Here is an 18,417-nt window from a genome sequence, read left to right as displayed (position 1 = left end):
GACAGGAGTGAGGACAGGAGCAGGGACAGGGGACAGGGACAGGAGCAGGGACAGGAGCAGGGAGAGGGGATAGGGGCAGGGGACAGGAGCAGTGACAGGATCAGGGACAGGAGGAGGGACAGGAGCACTGACCACAACAGGGGTAGGGACAAGGGGACAGGAGCGGGGACAAGAGCAGGGAATAGGGGCAAGGACAGGGGACAGGAGCGGGGACAGGCCCGTGCAACTCCTCCTCTCGCACAGCAGAGGGCGCAGCAGGGTCCGGCCCGTCGGCGGCTCGAGGAGAGCAAAAAGGACGGAAAACAGGGAAAATGCGGAAATGAACGCTTTTATCTGCTTTATACAGTGCCTGACACGTAAGGAGAATCACAATAACCACCCAGATGTGGCTGCAGTACGATGAAAAGAGCGGCTGTGTTTCAAACTCGCGAAAATCGCAGTACCCCACATCCTAACCCCTTCCACTGTATCCCTGCATCTTTGGGGCCGCTGTCCCTGGGGATGAACGGAATTATTGACACTGTCCATCCTCAGCAGAAGCAGGGATATGTCACAGGGAGTGGGTCTGGCTTTCCCTGGGGCTGTGAGGGTTGTGCCCCTGTGTGTGCCCTGCACTGCGATGTGAATTCCCATTTCACCATTATATTTTCTGAAAAATCCTCTTTGCCCAGGATTTTCTCCTGGGAAGCTGAGAAGCCTCAGAGAGGAGTGAAAACAATAATTATGTAATTGCTGTTCCTGTGTTTGCTGCTTTGGAATGTGGTCTGGAGATTATTTACCAACAGGTGAATGTTTGATTGAGTTCATGTGAATTGTTTTTAATTAATGGCCAATCACAGCCAGCTGTGTCGGACTCTGAGTCAGGAATTTTTATTATTCATTCTTGTTAAGCCTTCTGATGTATCCTTTCTCTTTCTTTATCATAGTTTTAGTATAGCTATAATATAATATAATATAATATAATATAATATAATATAATATAATATAATATAATATAATATAATATAATATAATATAATATAATATAATATAATATAATATAATATAATATAATATAATATAATATAATATAATATAATATAATATATATCAGCCTTCTGAGAACATGGAGTCAAATTCTCATCTCTCACCTCACCCTGGGGACCCTCACAAACACCACAGATCTGTTGTGCTGTAATTGGTGTTTGCAAGCTCTGGGAGTAGATGAAGGCTGTCATGAGTGTGGTTCCCTCTGAGGATGCCTGGCTGGCCCTGATCCCTCAGGAATGTCTCCTCTGCCAGGACATGTGTTTTAAAAAAGCCTGGATGTGGCACTGGGTGCCAGGGTTTAGTTGAGGTATCAGGGAATGGGTTGGACACGATGATCTTGAAGGTCTTGTCCAACCTTATGATTTTGTGACTCAGGGGTGATTCTTGCAGAAAAGCAACCCTTTGTCCCTGCTGCTGATTTCCAGCTTGCAAAACACATCATCAACCTCGACTGGCTGGAAAGTAGCCCAGCAAAGATAAGGAAATGATCCTTTTTCAGCTGGAGCAATTTCCCAGCTTGGCTCATCACAGAACTGCACAGTTGCCTGTGCTGTTGTGCAACAGACACAGGAGAAGCAGGACGGAGAGAGGGATGTGATTCTTATCCCTGGTGCTGAGCAAAGCTTGTTCTGACTTAGAATTTATGCTAAAAAACAATTTGGTTGTCATCCCTGGAAGTACAAAATCCATGTTCAGCAGTTTCCCACAGTGGGGGAAAATATTGTTTAGAAAGAACAGTTTTTGTTTTGGAATCTTCCAAGGGGAATTGAGCCCAGACCTCCACCTGACGGGGCTGGGGGACGTGACCACTTAGCCAGAGCTGCAGGGCCAAGCCCTCTCACACCACAGGAGCCTGGAGAACCTGGGAGGAGAGTTAATTAACCATCCAGCACGCAGGAATGATCTTGGTGCTGGGAAAAGAAAGCTGCTCAATAAAGGGAGCTGCTGCAGAGGAATGAGGGAATGAGGCTGGCCAGTGGAGCAGAGCAGGCAGCTCTGCAGAGGGAAAGCACCACGGGCTGCAAGGGGCAGGAGAAGCTTCCCCAAGGTCCTTGAGAAGGGTTTGGTGGAGGTGTTCCAGCGTTTGGGATGTGTCACCAAGGTTCTGCTCAGTGCCAGGGGGGACAGGAACAGGTGACACCGAGTTAAGGCCTTGCATAGATCAGTCACAGGATAGTTTGCGTGGGAAGGGGATCTAAAGATGAACTTTACGGAAGGGACCTTAAAGATCATCTCATTCCAGCCTCCTTCCCCAAGGCTACAGTGAAGAAATTCAAATCTTGTTCTAAAAGAATTGTGCAAACCTCAGTGGAAAGGAGAAAAGCAGACTACAAGTGATCTGGTGGAGTTTTAGAATGGAGATCAGTAATTTCTCTTTACCTGAAGTGCTACAATGGAGCAGAAAGCCGGGAAGTTTTTTTCTTCATGACTGTCAAGGCATGAGAAAAAAAATCCAGGTTCATTTTTGTCCCCTTGATTGCAGGTGGGAATTTTCAATGTCAACTAAAACAGCAGGGCACAAAGATTACAGTAAGATTAAAAACCAGCTGAATGCTTACAGGTATCATCAGGTCCCTTTGGAAACCTTGTTGGCTCACCAATGTATGTTTTATGTGTATCTTTTTGGAGAAATGTTCAGTTATTTCCTACAGCAGAACATGGGAGGTCTCAGGTTCTGTGAAAGTCCTTTGCAGGTCACTGTTTACTTGTGATGCCCCTGTTATTTAAAATCTGCTGCACTCTAGAGGATGAAAATATTTGTGGGGCAAAGACATGCCTTGGATCCTCTTTTCTTTGCCCACGTCCCTGGGTGAGGCACTTTGAAACGAGGAAAGTTCCCAACAGAAATGTTCAATTAACTGTTAAACACTCTCATCAATTCAGGGATCATTTCCAAATCTGATGGATGAGTTCAAAATCTCCAATTCATTCAAACCATCAGGCGGAAAAACAGTTGAACTCCTGAGGAGAAAAGAGCAGATAAATGCTGGAATGAACTTGCATATCTTTGAGAGGTGCTGTGCTCTGCAGACAGTGAGTTATGAACAGGAAAACTTCCCAAGTGTGTACTGTAAGCAGAATAATAATGGGCAATGGCTCAAGCTAAAGGTTTTTTCCCCTCTGGCTTCATTTAGATCCCAGTTTAAAAGGCATGGAGTTTGTTTTTGGGTACACACGGGGAGAGTTTCACACCATACACAATTAAATTATTTCCCGTGACAGTAAAAAAAAAAAAAAGAATTATATTAAAACCAGGAATCTAAGTAGTATGCAAATATTCAAGTGGAAGAGGAGAAGCTGAAAGAGGACTTTATGAATTCTTGGCCAAGTGAGTCATTTATTGAACTCTCAAAATTAATGCCAATTTTAAGTTAGTTTATTTGGACAGTTAGGATATGTTGTGAATTTTTAATCAGGTCTGTTTCTCACAGGTGCATCCAAAGGATTCACACTGCAGGAACTTCTGAGAGAGTTTTTAATTAATGCAACCTGTAAGCCATTAAAAAGTGAGTGGAAAAAAATGCAATCCCTGCTCCATAATGGTAGGATTCTGTTTTGTGTCAGCAGTGCTCTTAAACTCACTGATTCTATATTTTATTAAAAATAGGTTATGTAACATGAAAAAAACATAGTGGAGTATATTTTTCTGAATACCATCACAGTTTCCTGTAATTCTGCATTATGCATGAACAGACTCAATTATATTTCTATGAGATTTTTAGACTCTGGTTCCACTGGCTTCCATTCAGACCTGCATTTTGAATATGCTGAACTATGAATTAAAAACCCAAATGCAAACAAAACCAGCAGTAGGTGCTCTGATAGCAGTGGAAAGTCTTTTTTTCCTGCTAATATCCATCCTGTTACTTTTCAGAGCATCCAGATTCCAGCCATTTCAGCTCTTATGCAGTGATGTGACCTGGCATAAGTGAGCTATTCAGCACAGAATAGAGGTCAGTGTGTTTGCTTAAACAATCATTTAAATAGTAATAATTTTAATACAAAAATATATCCCAGCTGCTCAATGCATTCCCAGAAGCACAGTGTCCATTCTGTGCTTAGGGTTGTATGGAAAAGTCCTGGAAAAGAAGGAAGGGTTCTGCCTCCCATTTTGCAGGCAGAAAATTCTGTCACTGAGGGATCAAGAGACTGATTCAGGGAGCTGGTAAAGGACCTAAACTGAGCCTGAAATTAGTGAGTCTCAGGGTGCTGTTCCATGGTGCAGCTGAGCTGCTAAAGCTGCAGGTCCTGCTGGAAAGGAGATTCACTGAAAAAGGAGATTCACTGAAAAAGGAGACTCACTGAGCAGAGCAGGGCCCCAACAAGCCAAAACCCCAACTCACCCCTCCCCTGGGAGTGGGAGGAAGGAGAAGGACACAGAATTCCCCTCACTGTGTCTGTCTGAGGCATTGCAGAGCTCTGGGGATGCTTTGTGAGCCAGTCCCAGGGCAGCAGAGGTTTGAGGATGCAAAGGGATCCTGCCCTGCTTCCTATCATCACCCCTGGATCTGCTCTGCCAGGCCCCAGCACAGCTGCTTGGATTTCACCCTTAGATCTTTGTCAATTGATTTCACATCAGCACTGAAATCAATTCCACTGTGAGGTAAATAAACTGTGGGCACAGGGAAATAAGTTCAGCTGGCAGAAATTGGCGTTTATGGTATGAGTGTATCACCTCCTGTTGCTTTGAAATAATCAACTCTTTGAAATAATCAACTTCACTAGTTGACCTAAATGTAAGTACTAAAAATAAACAGATCAGCACCACTTTGCTTGGTTTTTAAAGAATAAAAGGCTCCTGAGCCTTTAATTATAAAATTTTCAGAGCCTGATTTTTCCATTTCCCTTAATGCCCTGACCTCTCTTTACTGGCCCACTTATTAGTAACACTTACTTTTGGGAGATTGTAACATTGCTGAAAGCACAGAAAATACAATTCCTGCAGCCATTAATCCTTGTCTTGATGCCACCTCCACAGCACAATGCCTCTCTCTTTTACTCCTGCCTTTTTTCCTCCCTCTTTTTCTTCCCCTTTTTTATCCCCTCTGTTTACCCCAGTGGAGCCACTCCACGAGGTAATTCCCTTTGTGACCAGCTTGCTGCAAACTATCTCCTATTTACACCGGCTGCAATTTTCAATTAAAGACAAGAACTTAACTTTAGTTGGAGGGTCCTATAGAGTCCAGCATTTGGGACTTAAGATTTGCTTTCCCAGCTTGAGACTTTGAAGCTGGGAGGCCGCAGAGAGAGCCTGGATGAGGTGGCAAAGTGTCTTTCACAGAAGAGCTCTAAAGCAGAAAACATGTTAACCCCCAGGCTCTGGGGCTGGGCAAAAACAAAAGGTAGGGAAACAAATCTCAAGCAGAAATGAGGTTCAGGCCTGGTAGCCAGAAACATGATTTAAGTGGCCGAGTTAGGCTTTGTACAGTATGATAATGTCAGCACATAAAAACTGGGCTGCTTTTAAAGAATATCCTGAAGTGTCCGGTCTAAAGCGATTAGGCTTGGAGCAGAGGACTGTGAAATGCCACTTAACATGCTGGTTTAAGCTTATAAAAACCAACTGTAGGCAGAAGGAACTGTAAGCTTTTTGTTTGCTAAATAAGCAGGACACACGAGAAATTATGGTCAGACAAGGAGAAGAATTTCAATGTACAAAATTCCCTTACAGTTTCTCCTTTAACTCTGTGTATATTGGGATAGCTTAGGAGATTGGAAATTTTTTTTATTTAAAAAGATGGCAGGTGCCATTTATGGTGTCTGTACCTACCATGGAGTACATAATATAAATTGTGAGATTTTCTGGTTACGTTAAGTTATATAACATATCTGTATCTCTTATAGTAGACAGGAAACAGTCCTGACTATTTTTGATCCTCTCAGCCCCCAGCTGAATAAAAACCATATCTAAACCAACCTTTTTTTTTACAATTTCTGTCAGCTCATCAGGCTTTAAACCCCTTACATGCTGTCTGCTAATAAGTATTAAATCATGTAATAGCCAGTGGATAAATTAGCTGAGCACAAACCCAATGCTTTATTTAACAATTTTTATCATTATTTCGAAGCATCCAAGAAGAACAGGGTCTGAAAAGTTTTAAATCTGAATTAGCTTAACTACTTGTGACAAGTTTACACATGAGAGACATCGAGACTGTGTTCTGCTTGCTACTTTGAGTTTCATCCTGGCTTTCTGTTTGAAAGATCCCAGCCAAAGTTAAATCAACCCACCCTTTGCTGATTTCCAACATTAGACATGTCCCCAGCTCTTTTTTTTTTTTTTTAACCTTGCTTTCAGGCTGACTTTCTCCCAATTGAAATTCAGTTCCTGAATGGTCGGTTTTTCCCTTGCTTCTAAACGTTGATAAAAAAGGGTTTTCTTCACTCCCTCAATTTGATGTGACAGGGCCCTGACATGAATAATGGACGTGTTTCTTTCACAGGCAAATCAACTTAATTTAGCATGCTTTTATACTTTCAATAGCAAAGCCACAAGCCTGTAAATTCCATGAGATCCTTTAGGTTTGCAGAAATCTTTAGAATTAGCAGAAAATGTATAAAGTAAACAGCACTTATTTTGTCAAAATACTTGAATAACTTTTATACAGGAGCTAGAGATGAATATATCACTGCCTAATCAGATTGTGATTTACATGCAGTTGAGGATGGGCTGCCTGGGTTCAGCCTGCCCTTTTGCTCGGGGAGAAAAGAGGGGTAGGAGAGCTGAATAATCACAAATATTAAATAGAATTAAAATCCCAAACTTTCTTTTGAAGGTGAAGGAGAAAAGTGGAATTTGAAGATGAGGTTTATGCAGTAGAGGCTCTCTTAGAACTCCATTCTCTGCCCATCTGCCTGGAGAAGTTTCTGCTTTGCAGCTCAAGAAATGAGGAGGGGAAAAATAACATTATTTATTATTTACAGAGGAGGGTGAGACACCAAAACAATCCAGCAGCTTCAGAAATAACCGGAGTGTGCACTGACAGGTGTTGTCTGGGAGGGGTCAGACCCCTGGAGCCCTGATGTCTCAGTTTCACCTGGGGCAGCTCCATCTCTGCCTCGCTTTGCAGCTCAAGGTGTGCTAAAGCAGTGCTGGAACATTTCTTTTGAGCTGAACAACAGCAAAACTCCTCTTTGAAGCTTCAGAGAGCAGCTTTGGGCTCGTCCTCGGCCATGTGGTTCCAGGATGTGCCAGGACTCCTGGTACCTCCCTCCTGACCCACCATAAATCTCCTGTGAAGCCAACGAATGCAAGGGGGAGCTCTGCACTCTCCCCCCACAGAAAGCCAAGGAGTGGAAATGAGGGGAGCTGTCTCAGCTTGCCCTTTTCACCTTTAGGACTCATCTCCCAGCACTGCAGCCTGGTGACACTATCAAAGGGAAATAGAGGTTAATTCTATTGTCATTACTTCTTATTGGAACATCAGGCAGCTGTAACAGCTCATTCATTAAAACACCCTGATAGTGCTGATAGTGCATCAGTGAGTAGGAAATAGGTTGGTTTGGGGGTGCTAAATGCTAAAAATCATTCTGTTTGCACAACAGAGTGTTAAAGAATAAACCCTTTATTTGTAGTATTACATAAATAAAGAGAAACTAGTTTAGAAAAGGGTCTTCTCAAAGGGAATGCTGCTGGACTGGAAGCCATCAGGCTGGGTAGGGAAAAGGCAGCCCACAGAGATGCTCTGCTGCATTCAGCCTTGTTTCCCTTGATGCAATCAACGTGGCTAAGGGGATCCCACATACCTCCAGCTCTGGCTGTAATAAGTAGTTAATCAGCCAATTAGGGGAACCAACAATTACAAATTGGGAAGAGGAGAACAAGGGAAGGAGAAAGGGGGTGAGTCAAGGTAGGCTGCAATCCCTTTGAGAAGGTTTCTAACATTAACTCCCAGAGAATTACGTCCTACCCTACCTTGACTGATTTGTTTCCCCCCTTCCTCCCCCTTCTCCTTTTCCTACTAGTTGGGTCAGTTAATTGGCTGATTAACCAGCAATTACCTCTGGGACCAGCTCTGTATAGGGTCTCTTTTAATCGAGAATTTTATTGACAAAGGCATCAGAGCAAATTCATCTTTGGTGTGAGCTTGCTGCAGTGAATGGCCTGACACCCAGGACAGAGTTGATCCATTGTACCACAGGCACTGTGTTTTTAAAGCATTTGCTTAACTTGGAACTTTTAAAATTACATTCCTTTTCTGCAAGACACGTTCATTTTGGGTAGGAGCAGGAACGAGAGCTCGGGAGGGAAGTCAGTCAGACAGGAGATGTCTGGAGCAGCAATATCCTGCTCTGGGTGATGGCAGAGCAGCTACACAGGGTGACACCTCCCTTGTTCTCAGGCTGGCACTGCTGCAGCCTGGCTGGCATGGGATTTTTCCTCAGTATGTGCCCAGTGAGTAATGGGCAGCCCAGAAGGGTGGGGGACATCCCTTATCACTGGTCTGGTGTGCTCCTAACAGTATTTGGGGACTCAGCAGAGAGAGCAAAGCAGCTCAGCTGTCCCTGGTGCCTTTTCAGGCCCTGTTTGGACCATTTTTTACATCACTTTCAATCTTCTTGTTGCTGGCACTCTGCTGCATTCCTGCAGTCCTATGTTTGTGCAGCAGGAATCAAACCCAATGCATTTATTGCAGCAGAAAGCTTCAGTGGGACACTGCAATTAGGAATCCTCCATTCTTGAATGTGCCTGTGCTGTCTGGAGCTGCTGGGAGGGGAATTCTGAGTTGTGCTGGAGCCTCCACATGGTTACCAGGCAGTGGGGAAAGCATGATGCAGGAGGGGATGGAGATCCTGTCCTGGGAGAGCTCTGAGCACTGCAGCCAAAAGGCAGAGGATCAGATTATTGAGGGATCTGGCAAATTCCCTAGAACACCGGGGCCTGGCAGGAGCACATCCCTCCCTGCATGAAAGGGGCTCTGTGTTTTACAGTTTCAAACAGCTCAGGGGTTAAAGATGGGCTGGCCTGGGGGTGGAACAGGAATATGGGATCTCTGTGGGGAGAGAAATGGGAGAAGGAATGGTTCATTGTCCTTACAAGAATTCCTGCTGCAGATGAGGCAGTGGCAGGTTTAGCAGCAGATCTGTGTCTGCCATGCTGATTGTGGAGCTCCAGGTGCTGCAAGGAGCAGCACAGGTGAGGCAAAGCAGTTTTGCAAATTTAGACACAGAAGGCAGAGGTATAAGTCACAAAAATGACAGTGGATGTTTTATAGAGGTAGAGGGACAGAGATGGGAGATAGAATCATATCCTGTCCCTCTGCAGCTGTCCAGAATCAGGGATGGCACCTCCTGTGGCCAGCAATGGCAGCTGGAAATGTCCCTGCTTCTACCTGGAGGTCACCTCTGCGTGGGTACTCACTCTCAGTCCTGTGGGCAGGGCATAATGTAAATATTTTCTTGCTACAGACCAAATTTTCCTGGCTAATCCAAGCTGTCTTGCTAAAAATGTTTATGATACAGGTTTCTATAATATAGGGATAATATATAATATAAATATAATATACTATATATTATATAACATATTTATATTATATAATATAAATATAATATACGATATATAATACAATAAGGTTTTATCATATAATATAAATATAATATACTATATCATATGTTTATATTATATAATATAAATATAATATAAATGTTATAATGTATAGGTGTTCTATAATATATAAATAATATCATAAATGCTTATGATATAGGTCCCTATATAATAAAAATGCTGGTATTTTTAAAAAAGCCTAGTTAATCCTTTCTCTTTCAAACTTTTGCACTTGGAATAAAAGGAGATTTGGGCTGGAAAAAGCAGAGAAAAAGAGAGGGAAATAACTTTTTTTTCCTAATGAAAACATGCTATCTGATTCAGGGAGCAGCTGAACAAAATCAGTGGAAGAAAAGCATTATCATAATTGGTGTCCTTACAAAAGACACTTGCTTGCTGAAAAAACTCTGTTATCCTCAGAGTGATAAGAAACTTGTAATAGAATTCCCAGGATCTGAGGGATGTGGTTATCAGAGGGAAAGAGCAGCTTTGCCTATCTTTGAAGTAAATTCAATCCCACGAGGTGTTTTTGAGTCTGAGAACACCTGATACCCAGTTTACATGGGAACTAGAGAACAATACATTTGAGTTATCATAAAAGTGATAAAATGTGTTCCTCAGATCCAGACAAAGCTTGTCACTTTGGTGGTCACAGCTCTGGATTTCCCTGGAATACAGCTCATCCTAAAGCTGGATATTTATCAGTGTTGTGAAGGGACTTAATGGAGAACTCACCCAGAAACATTGTGGATTACTAAAAACATTCCTGTCTTTAATGGTAAAGGGTTTAGAAGCCTCAGATTAAGGACAGATATTCCTGAGGCAGGAGGCCAGACAAAATTCTCTTTGTAACCTTTTAATAGCAATGTATATTTGCCTTATAAATATCGAAATGTACAGGCAGGAGCAATAACTGTTCCTGGCTGTGAAGGGAGGAAGGAAGTGCAGGCAGAGGGTCAGGAGTGCAGCAGTGCCTCTGATCCATCTCTGTGTGGGAGCTGGTGCTTCTTTACCCTTCCTTCCTTCACCTCTGCTCTTTCCACAAACCACTCGAAGAGGTTTTCAGCCATGGCAGAGTATGAAGGCATTTCCAGGAGCACATCCCAGGACCTGCTAAAATCAGGATTTGCTATAGGCTAGAAAAGTTCTTTCCATGCTGAGCCAGTGGAGGTCTGTAAGCCAAGAGGTGAGTGCTGTGCTGGGCACTTAAACATTCCAGTTCTTCTGTCCTTGCAAAGGGAATGGGAGAAAAGGGGTTTTGTGTTAATTGCTTGGTGGAAGATGATCTGGAGAAGGCACAGTTGGCCCTCTGCAGCAAAGGACACCAGTTAGGGACTTCCTCTATCTAGGAGAATGCACAACCTGTTAGAAATGATAAATAAAAATGATTTCTCACAGCTTTTGAAACTCTACTTGTCCTGAGCTGGAAAACTGTCAGTGATGGTGGAAAGGTGGAGTTAGTGTGGTTTTTGGGCTTGCTAGAGAAACAAGAACCTGGATGTAAAAAACAAGGAGAAACAAGGACCTGAACGCACTATGTAAAAACCAAAGGAGTATTTTAAGTGTATAATGTAAGTGTATTATATCAGTCTATCTTATTCTTGTATTGATGGTTTCTTGTGTATTATTTAAGTGTATTATATAAGTGTATCTTGTTCTTACCCCCTGCTCATTTGATGCCCCTTAATGTTGTGCTGCCTCCAATACTATATTCTGGTGGGGTGGAGGGTTAGGGTGTCTTTAATGGGTGCTAATTTATACCTTCATGGTGTGATCAACTCACCAGGAGTGAAAGTGGCCTCTTCTCAAAGGTGTGGCATGGCAGATCCTCTCCCAGCTGCAGACTGGGATTCAGGCAGATTTTATTCACTGCTAAGCATGGATGGGCTGACAGCTTAGGCAGCCCATCATAACAGCAGTAAAGACATCACAGAGCAGGATAAGAGGAAGAGAGCTGGTTGTTTTTCAGTGAATCAGTCAGTTCCCACCTTAGGAGGTGCTGTGCCTCTGCCCTGCAGCCCTCCTGGCCAGCAGGCTGCTCCCTCCCTCCCGTGCCAGGAGTGACCACCATAGCACAAACAAGCTGGCAGCAATGATAGATACTGTCACCTGCATAAAAAACCAGAAATACAGGAGTCCAGTGCTCCTGTTTCCCTTCTCCTGCCCCCTTGCATCCCTGCAGAGGCTCAGAACAGACGAGCTCACTATTACAATGTTGTCAGGGCCCTGCTAGTTTTCTAGTTCATATCCTTGTTCATGCTGTTTGCTAAGTACTTGTTCACTGTGACAGCTTTCAGCAAAACAGAACACACTGAATGCTTCTTTCCAAACAGCTCTGTCCTGCTGGGCTTCAAGTGAAACAAGCCCTTCAGACTCCATCATGTGAACTTTTCATAAGGAACAATCTCCTTTAGACAATTCCTTTCAGAGATACTATCCGTGAAACTGGGACTTGGGGATGAGGTGACATCACAGCCTTCTTCCTCTGGCCAGGGTCATGGCCACCAAAGTTGTATTTGTTAGGAGGCCTCCACATGGCATGGTGCATGATTTCTTTAATTACCTAATGTTTCCCCACTTAAAAAAAAATTTTAAAAATCTGCAACCACTTGAAAGTGTATTTTAGTATGTTTGCTGTTGAAAGAAAAGGCTTTTGTGCAGACAGTCAGATCCTGGCTTGTGAAAATCAGGACTGATTAATGAAAACATAACTAGCCTGCGGGTAAATCTTAAAGGCAGATGTGCCAAAGCTGATGGACCAAGGCAGGCTGATGTTGGCTGTTTCCCTGGTTGGTGTCTGTTCCTTGCGCCATCCCCTGTGCCAAGTGTGGAGAAAAGCAGGACTTTGAAGAGCAAGGCAAGGTGTGCATGTCCTTAGCACTGAATTAGCACAAAAATGGGGCAGAAAAGGCTGGGTTAGAGAGTCTGGGAGTGTGCAAAACTTTCATGTGCACTTCAGCTCAAAGAACTTGGCCCCGTGGGTCTCCTGCTGCCTCACTGCTGAGGGGAGACCTTAAAAAGTCCCACCACTTTTCCAGGAGGTGGAATTGGAATTGCTGATCCATGAAAGGTGTCCCAACCCAAATATCTGCCATGCCTGGGGAGGGGAGGAAAAGCAATGTGGTAAAAGCTCCAGAGAAGCACTCACATGGAGGAAACTGAGGGGAAAGAAATGTTTCAGGGTTAGGATTGGATGCAGAAAATGGTCCTTTGGGTAGTGGTTTGTCCTATAGATATAGGAATGAAAATATAAGTGGCTTTGTGCTTTTAACTATTCCTGTTTTGTAAAGTTAATTATGAAAAAAGATATGACCAGTTTGATATTTTATTCTGGTATTTCTCTTTTATACTGTATCAAAGAATTGTTCTTCTACATTGCATTACAAAAAAAGAAAACCCCAAAGTGTGTTAAGAAGGCATTGCCCTTAAATAACTTAAAATGCTAAGTGGAAAACAAATCTAAGAAAAATGTCCTTCAACCCAACAAGTGTTTGGTCCCTCATGAGAATGTGTTAGTAGTGTGTCAGCTGCCCAGTGGTGACATTTGGAGCTGGCAGCTCTTTGTTTATCCAACTTCCATGATGAAGTGTATGAGAAGTATGAGCTCCAAAATGTGTCTTTCCCTTAACATGGTTGTTAAAGACGCTGTTTTTTAACTCAGATGGTGGTTTTTTCCCCCTCTGTGCTTCTCTAAATGTTATTTTCTGAACCAGGTCTGATTTGTGTGGCTGAGTCAATCTGTTGGCCAAACTTAAAAGGCAAATGATTTATATGAAATGAGTACATATGTTATTGTCTATAACATATGTACTCTTTAAGATACTTTCTGTACCATCTTTGGATTAAACTAATTGTATAGACTGAAAATGTTACTTTGTTATGTCCAGAAGTAGCAATTTAATTTTTCTACTTCCTATAAATCTTCATTCATTTTCAGTCAGAGCAGGGAATTCCATCCCTCTTCTTTTGTCTGGCCTATAATTCAGGGCTAAGCACATGCAACACCAAAGCAGCAGGTCTCTCCTTTTATCTGACATGCTTCTAATGAGAAATATTAATTCACAACAGAAAAAAGTGATGCATTTTGCCTGCAGGGTTGGAGATGAAGTCAGTAAAATTGGGGCAAGCTTGGGGCATAAGTTGCTCAGGATCCTGTGGAAATTTATGCACACGTGAAGTTGTCCGTGTTGCTGCTGTTGTGGAAGGAATTCCTCTTCCCAGCTGCATCCCACCTTAATGAGAAACCACTTCCATGTGCAATTTTACAGGTATTTCTGCGCCCAAATAAAGAAGGAAAGCTTGAGGGCAAATTTTAAAGATATTGACCAGACGGTAGCTCTGCTGGATTTTGGTTGGAGCATTTACAAATGCTCAGTACTTGTGATTCCCTCACTGATATGGAAAAAGGAGACCATCCTCAAACTCAAATGTTTATGTCTGTTTCTTTTCCTTTTCACAGCACAGTCCTGTGCAATTTCCACTGAGGGCTCTGGGGGATTTTTAACACTCTAATCTAAGATATTAAAATAATTTAAGCAACAATTAGTGACTAATAATTAATCCTTCTAAAGAAGAAGAAGAAAAAAGAACAACAGAAGGAAAAGACCTCTGAGGAGTCTCAGAATATTTACAAATCAATTTGCCTTAATGTCTGTTCTAAATGTAACTATAATGAAATCATACCTGGCACTGACAATATTGCTTTGGAGTGGTTTGCCTTAAAATGTTCATTGTATTCTAAGTTGTTCAGTTCACATTCGGTAGGGACAGGCAGTGATAACTGACCAATTTCAGGGTCAGTCAGGTGTGGGAGCTGGTCACAGAGCTTGGGCTGTGTAGTACAGGACCTCATAAATAACAATGTGCTTCTGTTTTGTGTCCATTAAACTCATATCAGAAGGAAAGGAGAGCAAGAAGAAAAATGTCTGCATGTGGAGAACTCCAACACGGAGTTATCTGCAATCACCTATTGCATTTGTTTGTACTGTGCAGAGAAGAGGAACTCCTGTGCTCAGCAATATCCCTTTAAAAGAGAGAGGAGTAACTCCTGTGCTCGGCTATTTCCCTATAAAGCAGCCCAGAGTAGCTCCTGTGCTCGGCTATTTCCTTCTAAAAGCAAATAACTCCTGTGCTCGGCTATTTCCCTATAAAGCAGAGAGGAGCAGCTCCTGTGCTCAACTATTTCCCTATAAAAACTGAGAAGAGTAACTCCTATGCTGGACTATTTCCCTCAAAAAGTAAAGAATAACTCCTGTGCTACATTATTTCCCTAAAAAGCAAAGAGTAACTCCTGTGCGTGGCTATTTCCCTTGAAAACAGAGAAGAGTAAGTCCTGTGCTCAGCTATTTTCCTCCAGAAACTGAGAAGAGTAACTCCTATAGTTGACTATTTCCCTATAAAGCAGAGAGGAGTAACTCCTGTGCTCGACTATTTCCCTCGAAAAGTAAAGAATAACTTCTGTGCTTGTCTATTTCCCTATAAAGAAGAGTAACTCCTGTGCTCGGCTATTTCCTCCTAAAAACTGAGAAGAGTAACTCCTGTGCTCGGCTATTTCCCTTCAAAACCCATCGCAGGTTTCAAGTGCAGCCTGGAATAAACACAAACAAACGTCGCATTCATTCAGCCGGGGGTTTCTGCCATTCACCCTCCGCATTCTCTCACCCCTCTCCAAACTGCGGAACGCACGTTTCCAAGCGGGGGGATGAGAGGGCGCTGGGACGGAGCTTTTTTTTCTAAGCAACCCTTGCTTTTTCACGATTCATTAAACCCTTTCTCCCTCGCGTGTAATTGGAGCCCTCTCATTTACATGCATGAGGGATGCATAACTCTGCGAGAGGTGCTGTGGTCGGGAGGGGGGAAAAAATAAACCAGAGCAGAGAGGAGGCGGGCCAGGGGGAAGGAGACACGGGAAAAGTTGGCCAGGGAGAGGCGAGCAGAGCCCGGGGGCAGTGCCAGGGCTGGGAAGGGAGGGATGCTGGGGATGCTGGGCGATGCTGCCTCGCCTGACCCCGGCAATGGCCCTGCCCAAACCCGTCCCTGCAGCGAGCTGAGGCAGTGTTATAGATAGAGATATTATAATGTTGCATAATATAATATAATATAATATAATATAATATAATATAATATAATATAATATAATATAATATAATATAATATAATATAATATAATATAATATAATATAATATAATATAATATAATATAATATAATATAATATAATATAATATAATATAATGCAATATAATGCAATATAATATAAATGATATTATATTATAATATTGGCTTTTCACAAATATCTAAATAGATTTTATATATATGGAATTAAAGTAACTTTGCTATAAAGATATGGGTTTTATTTCCGTTGTTAATTAAGTTTAGACGTAGTAGTGACATAGCTGACATAAATATGCTTGTGTTAAAATACCTGCTTAGATGAGAGAACATCCAATGAATATATAATAGACAACTACTACAGATATGCCAACTATCAGCACTCACTGTCTAAAAACAATATAGATCAAACCCCAACACAAAAATAAAAATATATAAACAAAAACATAAATAAATAAAAATTTTAAAAATAGATATAAGTAAATTATAAAATATACAAATAAATAACAAAATATAAAATAAAAATCAAAATACATAATAAAATATATATAATAAAAATTAAAATATACAATGAAGAAATAAAAATTAATGTAAATAAATATTTTATTTTAATTTTATAATAATAAATAAAATATGAGTATATAATAGAATATTTATATATATAGAATAAAAATAAAACTATATATAAAATAAAAATGATAAAAATAGACTAAGATCACAGCCAAAGAATATGCATACTCTAAAAAGGCAGACCTGAAGAATAACCATACAAACAAGTTCTTAGAATATGTAAACTAGTTTTAAGAAAAGCTTACTATGCATAATTGTTTGTGAATATGTGACAAACTAATACAATAGAAATAGTATAGAAAAGGTGTTTCCAAAATACCGACTGTGCTCTTGGCTAAGTGCTGAAACACACCCAGCCATAACACCTTTATTCTATAGTCTCTATCTCCTACTGTCTTTTATTAAACTTTTACATTTTCACATGATAGTAGACATGTTTTTCAAAGGCAGGAAACAGTGCGTCTGCCTGGGAGCCCCTGCACTCCATTAATTAATTAATTAATGATTATGGCTGGTAGAGTGTTCAGGTGCAGGCTCCATGGCTCACACCCCACCTGCCAAGGCTGAACCAGCAGTTTTGGGATGCTGGAAGGGACCAGACCCCATTCCTCCCTTCCTTTGCACTACAAAAAATAACTCTTCACACCCAATGGATTTTTTTTTCCTTGCAAGAACAATGTCAGAATTCCAGTAAAATTGTTCATGGTGGGGAAAAGCCTCCAGTCAGAGGGTGAAATATTTAGCTGGTGTTTTATAATGTGAAATTTCTACTTAGGAAACGGCACCTTGCTCTTAGGAGAAACTGCTCCTCTCTTTCTCTGTGTTGCTTATCTCTGCCCAGCTCTTAAAGTTGCTGTGGCAATGCTGAGCTGTGTTTATAAAAAGCTCGAACATCACGTCTCCCACTGGCACTCCTGATTTATCAGAAAGGTGGAGATATAATCAAGCTTGTTAAGATCTAGATTTTGAATAACAAAGTTTATTTTTTAAGCTGTGTTTTTGGCTCTATAACGCATGGGACAGACTGCCTGGCTATGTGAGACAAAAAACGAGGGTCTGGTGTGTGTCCTGCAGGAGAAGGACCATTCCCTCCCCAGGAATACCTGCTCTTCCTGCCAGCCCTGCCCAGGGCTGCTCCTTCCAGCCCTCCCTCAGGGGAGCAAGTAGAAATTATGATGCTTTTCCTGGTAAAAGGTACACAAGAATCTGACTGGTGCTGTTGGCAGAGTGTAAATATCTCCACGTTCCAGAGGAATTTGTGAGAAGGGACTCTGCATGGCAAGGAGCCCTGGTAATTCACCTCTACAGACAGCAGCTGGCTTTATATGTCTTAAGAGATGCTGCTTTATGGCGGTAATAATTTGGTAATTTTTAAACCCTTAACAGAAAACAAGGAATGTGATGTGACCCCATAGTGTCGCACTTAAAACTGTGTCTTTTGTTAAGATTTTTTTTTTTGCTTTTTCTTTTCTAATTATTTTTTTAACAAGTTGATTACTTTTGATGGAAGAAAATATTGAAACACTATCAGGGCTAATATTTGTTTGTTGATGGGAAAAGTTTTAAGGAATGAAATAAAAAGAGTACATAGATATATTAATGAGCATTACTTCTAAGCTCTTACTTTATATGCTCGAGCCCATCTTTTAGCTTAACTTCTATTTAAAAAGTTGAAAGAAATGAGGAAATCCCTGCAGAGAACAGCCAGCCACACTTCTGAATTTCAATGTGTCCTTCTAGACGAGCGCCTTTTATTTTAAATGGTAAAGTTGTTGCTTTAATCAGGAGACAATCCTTATATATTAGTTCTACTGCCTTATAATTGTAGGAGCTAAATGATACACAAAACTGGATACAGATCTTTGCAGGCCGTTTAATGGGGAGGACTGAAAGCAAAAGTAAACACTAACCTTGCAAAATGAAAGAAGTTAAAAGATAAGTGTTAAGGACCTTTTCCTTTTTTTTTCCTCTTTTTTTTTTTTTTTTTTTTTTTTTGGAGAATAAAACAAGATTTAGTAGCTTTCCACTTAATTTAAATGAAAAGAATCGCTACCTTACATATTGCACTGATAATGTGGGGGAGAGCGAAAACAAAACCTCCTTTGTGGCACTGACACCTCCTTTAGTTGTTGTGAAGAAACTTTTCCCCTTGGTATCTGCTAA

This window comes from Melospiza georgiana, chromosome 12, assembly GCF_028018845.1.
Source record: "Melospiza georgiana isolate bMelGeo1 chromosome 12, bMelGeo1.pri, whole genome shotgun sequence".
NCBI lineage: Eukaryota > Metazoa > Chordata > Aves > Passeriformes > Passerellidae > Melospiza > Melospiza georgiana.
The sequence above is the reverse complement of the archived record's forward strand: the minus strand, read 5'-3'. Positions refer to the sequence as shown.